This window comes from Orcinus orca, chromosome 16, assembly GCF_937001465.1.
Source record: "Orcinus orca chromosome 16, mOrcOrc1.1, whole genome shotgun sequence".
Lineage (NCBI taxonomy): Eukaryota > Metazoa > Chordata > Mammalia > Artiodactyla > Delphinidae > Orcinus > Orcinus orca.
This window is the reverse complement of record NC_064574.1, coordinates 57,022,379-57,032,265: the sequence shown is the minus strand read 5'-3', so window position 1 is coordinate 57,032,265 and position 9,887 is coordinate 57,022,379. Positions and strand designations below refer to the sequence as shown.

General features: G+C 45.5%; 1 non-coding gene across 1 annotated transcript; it reads right to left on the bottom strand.

Annotated features, from left to right (window-relative positions):
• Positions 1–1,943: 1,943 nt before the first annotated feature.
• On the bottom strand, positions 1,944–2,050 carry LOC117201544 (U6 spliceosomal RNA). Its single transcript, XR_004483609.1, has one exon. It is a non-coding gene; the product is annotated as a U6 spliceosomal RNA (small nuclear RNA).
• Between the last annotated feature and the right edge of the window lie 7,837 nt (positions 2,051–9,887).

The following is a 9,887-nucleotide window of genomic DNA, read 5'->3' as shown; positions in this document are numbered from 1 at the left end:
ACAATCGGCCTCACTAACTGCATGAGATACCAGGCAAGTTGCTTCACCTCTCTGGGCTTCAGTTTCCTCATCAGTAAAGTGGAGATAATAATAGTGTCTACAGTGTAAACACATGAAATAATGTCTATAAAGTACTCAGCACAGTGCCTGCTACATGGCAAGTGGTGAGTGAGAATTAGAAGGTATTGCTAAGAATGGTTATGATTGAACGTCAAGGCATCTTGGTATGTCTGAAATGGGGTGTTATGGGTTGAACTGTGTCCCCTCCAAAAGATATATGTTCAAGTGTTGACCCGTGATACCTGTGAATGTGACTTTATTTGGAAATTAGATTTTTGCAGATGTAATTAAGGTGTAGATTAAGATGAGGTCATACTAGATTAGGGTGGGCCCTAAATCCAATCATGGGGATTCTTATTAAAAAAAAAAGAATGGCAGGACTGCCCTGGTAGCGTAGTGGTTAAGAATCCACCTGCCAATGCAGGGGACACGGTACAGTCCCTGGTCCAGGAAGATCCCACATGCCACGGAGCAACTAAGCCCGTGCGCCATAACTACTGAGCTTGCGCTCTAGAGCCCGTGAGCCACAACTACTGAGCCCACACCCTGCAACTACAGAAGCCTGCGTGCCTAGAGCCTGTGCTCCACAACAAGAGAAGCCACCACAATTAGAAGCCCGCGCACCGCAACGAAGAGTAGCCACCACTCGCCGCAACTAGAGAAAGCCTGCGTGCAGCAACGAAGACCCAATGCAGCCAAAAATAAATAAATTAATTAATTAACTAAAACGAAAAAGGTACAGACACACCCAGGGAGAAGGCCATGTGACAACAGGTAGGAATTCGAGTGAAGTATCTGCAAGCCGAAGGACTCCAAGGATCGCTGACCACCCCCAGAAGCCAGGAAGCAGTAAAGAAGGATCCTTCCCAAGAGCCTTCAGAGGCAGCATGGCCCTGTGGATGCCTTGATTTCAGACTTCAGTCCCCAGAACCATGAGAGAATAAATTTCTATTGTTTGAAGCCGCTCAGTATATGGTACCTTATTATGGCAGCCCGAGGAAATTGATACATGGGGAGGAAGCCAGGAGGACATGAGTTCTAATCCCAGAGATGCCTCCGATTAGCAAGTGTTGTTGGCTTCTTCCCTTCCACTCCCTGAGTCTGTTTTGTCATCTGTAAAATGAGGGGGCTGGATTTGCTGGTTTCTAACATCCTTTCTCTCTGGTGATGCTTTGATACATACACGTAACAAAACGTCAAAATCCATTGTCTTCTGAATGTTCTGGGGCTGTGATGCTGATATAAACATATGATACTTAATTATGGAACTGATCTTTTTGCCTTTGGACCCTGAAGGTGGTTCCCAAACCTTCTTTGTGCAGTTTCTCCCAACTAACGGTGTTTTCTTTAAAAAAATTTTTTTAGGGCTTCCCTTGTGGTGCAGTGGTTGAGAGTCTGCCTGCTGATGCAGGGCACACGGGTTCGTGCCCCGGTCCGGGAGGATCCCACATGCCACGGAGTGGCTGGGCCCGTGAGCCATGGCTGCTGAGCCTGCACGTCCGGAGCCTGTGCTCCGCAACGGGAGAGGCCACAGCAGTGAGAGGCCCGTGTACCGCAAAAAATAAATAAATAAATAATAAAATAAAATAATAAAAAAAATTTTTTAGAGTACAGTTGATTTACAATGTTGTGTTAGTTTCTGTTGTACAGCAAATTGACTCAGTTATACACATACATATATCCATTCTTTTTCAGATTCTTTTCTCATATAGGTTATTACAGAATATTGAGTAGAGTTCCCTGTGCTATACAGTAGGTCCTTGTTGGTTATCTATCTTCTACATAGTAGTGTGTTTATGTTTATCCCAAGCTCCTGATTTATCCCTCCCCCATATGTTTTCCCTTTGGTAACCATAAGTTTGTTTTCAATACCTGTAAGTCTGAAAAATATGGAACGTTTCATGAATTTGCGAGTTATCCTTGTTCAGGGGCCGTGTTAATCTTCTCCATGTCATTCCAATTTTACTGTATGTGCTGCTGAAGCGAGCACCTAACTGTGTTTTCTGGTTAAACATTATTTTCAAATTAATTTGACAAAGATAAAGTAGGGGTTATTGTTAAAACAAACAAAAATACCGAAGAGAATAAGTTCAAAAAAAGCAATCCCCTTGCAGTGACCAATCCCACCATAATGTGATAAGACCATTAACTGTTTGGTATATATTCTTCTTCTATACACGTTTGATAATTTGTACACAATATATGCTCTACAAAAATGAATGCATGGACAGGGTGTGTTTTCCAACAGTGAGTTCATGTGGTACGAACCCTTTTACTACCTGCCGTATTCAGTTAACACAGCTGGGAGATGAGATGAGAGCTGATGCCAGGACCACTATCATGTGCAAATGCAGAGGGCATCTTCATAGAGGACAGTGTGAATGGGTTGGAGAGGAAGCAACACAAGGAATGCCCAGGCCGTGAAGCTTCAGCACTGTGGACAGGGGCACAGCTCTCCCCTCCACCCCCGGCAGTAAAAATTTAGGTTTATGGTAGATGCAAAGATGACTTTGCCCTCAGGGTATTCACAGTCCTATGGGAGAGTCAGCTTTGCGGTTGAATAATAATTTAATACTGACATATCAAGATAAAACAGAAATAACAATTATCATTAACATTCACTGAGGACTTCCCTGGTGGAGCAGTGGTTAAGAATCTGCCTGCCAGTGCAGGGGACACGGGTTCGATCCCTGGTCCGGGAAGATCCCACGTGCCACGGAGCAACAAAGCCCAAGAGCCACAACTACGTAGCCTGAGCTCTAGAGCCCGTGAGCCACAACTAATAAGCCTGCGTGCCCGTGCTCCACAGCAAGAGAAGCCACCGCAGTGAGAAGCCCGCGCACTGCAACAAAGAGTAGCCCCCGCTCACCGCAACTAGAGGAAGCCTGCGCGCAGCAGTGAAGACCCAAAACAGCCAAAATAAATAAAAATTAAAAAAAAATTCCTGTGCTAAGCACTTTGCTTGCATTATCTGAGTTAATCCTCATCACCACACTATGATGGAGATAATTATATGATCCTGTTTTACAGATGAAGATGCTGACGCTCAGAAAGATGAACTGACGGGAGTGAAAGGTCATGACCTTACAAATGCACAGGGAAAACCTCTAGAAGTGGTGTTTGGGTGGCAAAAGCCTGTGGCTGGGTATGACTTTCAGCTAACTGGCCTTGGGGGGTAAAGCACATGCTAAGAGAGGGTGTGCCTTGCTGTTGGGCTGTTTATTTATTTACGTCACAATAAGGAGGTGCTGCTAAATCTCACTCACCTACTTACTGCACACGAGAACAGCAAACGCGTGTCTCCTGGCCTGCCAGCTGTGGTTGTAATGTTCCAGAGGGCCATGGCCGCGTCTTGTATTGCCTTTGTGTCTGTGGAAGTGTCTAGAGCAGGACCTGCACTTGTTCAGAGGTGCCCCTAGGGCTTGCTGCTTTACTTCCCAGACAGGACTTCTGCTGGCTTCCTCCCGCCCTCTGCTGTCTGCTTTCCGTACTACAGCCAGCATCCTCTAACAAATGCGTATCTGACCCTCCTTGGATGCCCCTTTGAGGCAGCCCACCGCTCTTGGGGTGTGGTGAATGCTCCTCGATGCCCCACACCTGGCTTCCAGTCCCCTCTTTGTGCATGGACCCTGCTGACCACCCCAGCTCCCATTTTTGCTCTGATAACCTGCACTTTACAGCGTGGCCATGCCAAGCGGCTGTAGGCACCTCCTTCCTCCTCAGGTCAGCCTGTCTCCTGAGAGGGAGGCATGCTCCACAGGAACCAGGGCTGCTCTCTGCAGCTCCTGGCAGGGCTCCTGCTCATCACACTGAGGACCTTTCGTCATCCTCACAATCCGCATCAATAGTGGTAGGACATTACTCTGCGGATGCCTTCCCAGAGCTACACATCACTCCCCAGGAGGCTCTGAAACACAGCTTTGCTTACTTTGTTGAATCAGTTCCCTGGAGGAACTGGGGGTGCCTCAGGACTCTGGAGACTCCAGTGTCCTATCCTTCCTTTCTCCTCCCCCTTGCAAAAGTGTCTCCCAGCCTGTCTCTACAGAGAAAGTCAATCCTTGGAGACCTCAGGCTATCGTCTAGGGCCTGCAGCATGGCTGTGAAGAGCTGAGCCCAAGTCCAAGGTGGAGAGAACCACAGCAAATAGCAGACCTATCCCTACCTAAGCAAGAAAACGAGCAGAACAGAATTGGAACTATATGCACCGTCTTAATCTGTCCGGGCTCTTGTAACAAAAATACCATAGACTGGGGGGCTTAGACAACAATCATTTATTTCTCACAGTACTGGAGGCTGGAAGTCCAAGGTCAAGATGTTAGCAGATCTGCTATCTCGTGAGGCCCTGCTTCCTGGTTTGCAGATGGCTGTCTTCTCACTGTGTCCTCACATGGGCAGGAATAGTGAACACTCTGGGGTCTCTCTTTTTTTTTAATATTTACTTATTTGGTGGCGCTGGGTCTTAGTTGCTGCAGGCGGGCTCCTTAGTTGCAGCTCACTGGTTCCTTAGTTGCAGCACGCAGGCTCCTTAGTCGTGGCATGCAAACTCTTAGTTGAGGCATGTGTGTGGGATCTAGTTCCCTGACCAGGGATCAAACCCAGGCCCCCTGCATTGGGAGCACAGAGTCTTAACCACTGCGCCAGCAGGGAAGTCCTCGGGCTTCTTTAATAAGGACACTAATCCTACTCGGTGAGGGCTCCACCCTCATGACCTAATCACCTCCCAAATGCCCCATCTCTAAATACCATCACATTGTGAGGGAGGATTTCAACATATTAATCTGAGAGGGTGGGGTGGTTGAACACAAACATTCAGTCCCTACCAGGCACCTTGGAGAATCTCTTGTCTCTTTGTGGAAGACAAAAGCCTGTTTCCTGTAGGGACTTGTTAAACTTTGTCATCAAAAAGCTATAGTTAGGGCTTCCCTGGTGGCACGGTGGTTGGGAGTCCGCTTGCCGATGCAGGGGACACGGGTTTGTGCCCCGGTCCAGGAAGATCCCACATGCCGCGGAGCGGCTGGGCCCGTGAACCGTGGCCGCTGAGCCTGCGCGTCCGGAGCCTGTGCTCTGCAACGGGAGAGGTCACAGCAGTGAGAGGCCTGCGTACCGAAAAAAAAAAAAGCTGTAGCTAGATGTTCCACATCATCAGACATCAGGGAACTGCAACCCCAAAGCACAGTGAGATGCCACTTCACAGCCACTAGGATGGCTATAATAAAAAAATTTTAGGGAATTCCCTGGTGGTCCAGTGGTTAGGACTTGGGGTTTTTCACTGCCAAGGACACAAGTTCAAGCCTGGTTGGGGAGCTAAGATCCCACTAGCCATGTGGCATGGCCAAAAAGAAAAAAATAATTAATTAATCAATTGAAGAACAGAGGTTTTTTGTGTGTGTATCATTTCAACAAATACTTGGTTTTTTTAAAGTTATTAATGAGATATTTTATGCTCTTTTTTTTTTCATATCAAGTCTTGAAATCCTATGAGCATTTTACACTGTCAGCACATCACAAGTCGGGGACCCCACAGATTTCATTATTTATTTGTTTGTTTTGATTTTTCTTTTTTTTTTTTTTGGCTGGACTGTCCAGCACATGGGATCTTAGGTCCCCAACCAGGGATCGAGCCCCACGCTCCCTGCAGTGGAAGCGTGGAGTCTTAACCACTGGACCAACCAGGGAAGTCACACACACACATTTTATTTTATTTATTTATTTTTTTGCGGTACGCGGGCCTCTCAGTGTTGTGGCCTCTCCCGTTGCGGAGCACAGGCTCCGGACGCGCAGGCTCAGTGGCCATGAATCACGGGCCCAGACACTCCGCGGCATGTGGGATCTTCCCAGACCGGGGCACGAACCCGTGTCCCCTGCATGGGCAGGCGGACTCTCAACCACTGCGCCACCAGGGAAGCCCCTCAAAGGATTTTTAAAAGTTTATTTATTTTATTTTTGGCTGCATTGGGTCTCTGTTGCTGCACGTGGGCTTTCTCTAGTTGCGGTGAGCGGGGGTTACTCTTTGTTGCGGTGCATGGGCTTCTCATTGCGGTGGCTTCTCTTGTTGCAGAGCATGGGCTCTAGGCACGCGGGCTTCAGTAGTCGTGGCACATGGGCTCAGTAGTTGTGGCTCGCGGGCTCAGTAGCTGTGGCACACGGGCTTAGTTGCTCTGCGGCACGTGGGATCTTCCTGGACCAGGGAGCAAAACCGTGTCCCCTGCATCGGCAGGTGGACCCTCAAACACTGCGCCACCAGGGAAGTCCCCACACACACATTTTAAAGCCCTATATTAACCACATGTGGCTGACCGCTCCCATATTAGTTCTCAACAGGAAGTTACCGCCCTCCCAGGGAAACATTTGGGAAATTTAAGGAGCTCGTCTTGTTTCTACAATTATTGGGGAGCTCCTGGAATTGAGTGGGCAACAGCCAGACATGCTAACTCTCCTGCAATGCATGGGACAGTGCTGTCAAATGAAGAATTGTCCCGTGTCCCCGCTGTGACTTTTGAATCTTCCACTGAACTTTCACAAAGGTGGTAAAACAAACAAACAAACAAAAAACTTGTAGGCTCTGAACCTACCTCTCTGTTTTATGTATAATCACAAAGGGCCTTTTGTACTATTTTGTTATACCCTGAATATTCCAAGAAGTTAGCTACCCTGTAAATCCTAGGAAGATCATGATTTGCTTGGTTCGGAATTTTACCAAGAGTCATGTACCATCTGGGAAATTCACATCCTCAAATGTGATATCTGTGTGGCTGCACAGCGCAACCCTATCAATTTGCATTTTTAGCATCTGCCTGCGAAAGTCTCCCAGAGTACTTGTGCCTAAGCATTTACTTATAGAAATGGATGTTATTTTATTATAAATGACTTTCTTTATATTTTTCCTTTTTTTTATATACATATTTTTCCTTTTTAAAATACAGTTGGAGAGGGGGGAACTTCCCTGGTGGGTCAGTGGTTAAGACTCCGAGCTTCCACTGCAAGTGGTACAGGTTCAAACCCCTGTTGGGGAACTAATATCCTGCATGCCACACAGTGCAGCCAAAAAAAAAAAAAAAAAAAAAAAAAAAACACAGGAAGAAGAATAAAATAAAATACAGTTGGGGCATGGTATTCATTTTTGTAAATTATGTGCGGAAAGAGGCTACATTGCCCATGAATTTTCTTTCAGTAAAGTGAGGTCATGAAATTTTTGTATTAAAAGGGAGCTTTGGGTGTAATGGTTTGTCTGCAGGACCCAGGCCCTGACCCAGCCCAGCTCTCATGTTGCTTTGAGGGACTGAACTGTCTTTTCACCACCTGGCGTTTCTAGGGCATCTCCTGATGACACACTTTGATTGTGTGTCCCAAACCCTAAAGGATCTGGGAAAAGTAGCCAGAACCAGGTCAAGAAGGGCCTTAACTGCCATCCTAAGGGCTTTGAACTTAATCCTAAAGGCAAAGGAAGCCAGCGAACGGTGGCTATTTGTTCTGTGTTTTATTGCAAAACTTCCACGCCCAAAGTAGCTCTTCAATTTTTCCCACATATTTAATAAAGCCTTCATGTTGAAATAATTTTAGAGTTCCAAGAATTTGCAGACGTGGTATAGAGAGCTCTCATCCACCTTTCACCCGGCTTGCCCTAGTGACAACATTTTACATAAACAAATAGAGCCCATTATCAAAACCAGGAAATTAACATTGGTATAGTGCTATTCACTAAACTCCAAGCCCCATTCACTTTCACTTTCACCAGTTTTTACAGGCACTGGGTGTGAATGTGTGTGTGTGTGTAATACTATGAAATTTTATTACATGTGTCTAGATTCGTGTAACCACCACCACAACAGGATACAAAATGGTCCCAACACTACAGTGTCTGTTTAACAACTGTGTACTTTACTAATGTGAAGGTAATTTTGCATTATTTGGTAAGTATTCACAGTGGATCATTGTATAGTTTATACAAACAAGGAAGGGGAAAAAATGACAGGACACTTCCCTTTTTATTTCCTTTTGACCATGAAATTGATCAAGGTAGTTTTTAGGGTTAGAAGTATTGTTTCCACATTCTGAGTAGCTAACGTTCCATAACTGCTCAGTCTTATAACGTTGTTTCATCAACGTTTTTTATCTTTGTCAAAGGACCTCAAACTAGAAACCAAAACACGTGGGATGGCATGACATATCCTCTTTGCTGTATCTTTTTTTAAAGGAATCTTAAGAATAATTTGTGAAATAATTTTGATAATGATTCAGTATCTAGACAGTGAATCTCAATCTTGACTGCAAATTAGAAACACAAGACTAAAAATATTCTTACGGACACAGAGAACAGACTGGTGGTTGCCGACGGGGATGGTGTTGGGGGAGGGTTGGAGTGGGAGGTTGGGGTTAACAGATGGAAGCTTTTATATACAGAATGGATAAACAACAAGGTCCTGCTGTAGAGCACAGAGAAGTATATTCAATTTCCTATGATAAACCATAATGGAAAGAATATTTTTTAAAAAGAATATATATATATATATATATATAACTGAATGAATCAATTTGCTGTATAGGGACTTCCCTGGTGGCGCAGAGGTTAAGAATCTGCCTTCCAATGCAGGGGACATGGGTTCGAGCCCTGGTCCAGGAAAATCCCACGTGCCGCGGGGCAACTAAGCCCGTGTGCCACAACTACTGAGCTTGTGCTCTAGAGCCCGTGAGCCACAACCACTGAGCCTGCATGCCACAACTACTGAAACCCACGCGCCTAGATCCCGTGCTCCACAACGAGAAAAGCCACCGCAATGAGAAGCCTGCGCACCGCAACAAAGAGTAGCTCCTGGTCACCGCAACTAGAGAAAGCCCGTGCTCAGCAACAAAGACCCAACGCAGCCAAATATAAATAAATAAATTATATTAAAAAATTTTGCTGTATAGCAGTAATTAACACAACATTGTAAATCAACTATACTTCAATTTAAAAAGTAATTAAAAAAAAATAAGACGAGGTGGCTTCCCTGGTGGCGCAGTGGTTGAGAGTCCGCCTGCCAATGCAGGGAACACAGGTTCGTGCCCCGGTCCGGGAACATCCCACATGCCGCGGAGCGGCTGGGCCCGTGAGCCATGGCCGCTGAGCCTGCGCATCCGGAGCCTGTGCTCCGCAACAGGAGAGGCCACAACAGTGAGAGGCCCGCGTACTGCAAAAAAAAAAAAAAAAAAAAAAAGACGAGGGGAATTCCCTGGTGGTCCAGTGGTTAGGACTCTGCGCTTTCACCACCGAGGGCCTGGGTTCAGTTCCTGGTCGGGAAGCTAATTTCCACAAGCCGTGGGGTGTGGCCAAAAAATATATAAAAAAATAAAAAATCCCTACATCCAGGCTCTAATTTAGACCAATCAAATCAGAATCTATTAGGATAGGGTACAGGCATCAGTAATTTTTAAAACTTTTAATTTTGAGATTATTTTAGATTTATAGAAAAGTTGTAAAAATAGCCCAAAGAGTTCCTATATACCCCCTTATAATCATAGGGCAATAGGGTTATTTGTTATGTAGCCATAAACAACTAATATATGTGTCTACCTCACAGTTTTGTAAAGATTAAATTTAATAATGTATGTAAGGGCTTATATAGTACCTTATATAAGTGCTTGTTAATGTATGTAAAAAAAATGATACACACACATGCACAGAGATTACAGACTGATAGAGATCCCTGGGACAGCAGCAGAGGAATAGGGGTCATCAGAATGTCTTGAGGAGAGAAAAGTACAGTGGCTATTGCTCAACGTCTAGAGAGATTGCTCAGGAAACTTAAGGAAAGAGGATTGCAAAGCGGTGGCCTGAAATCAGGATTTAG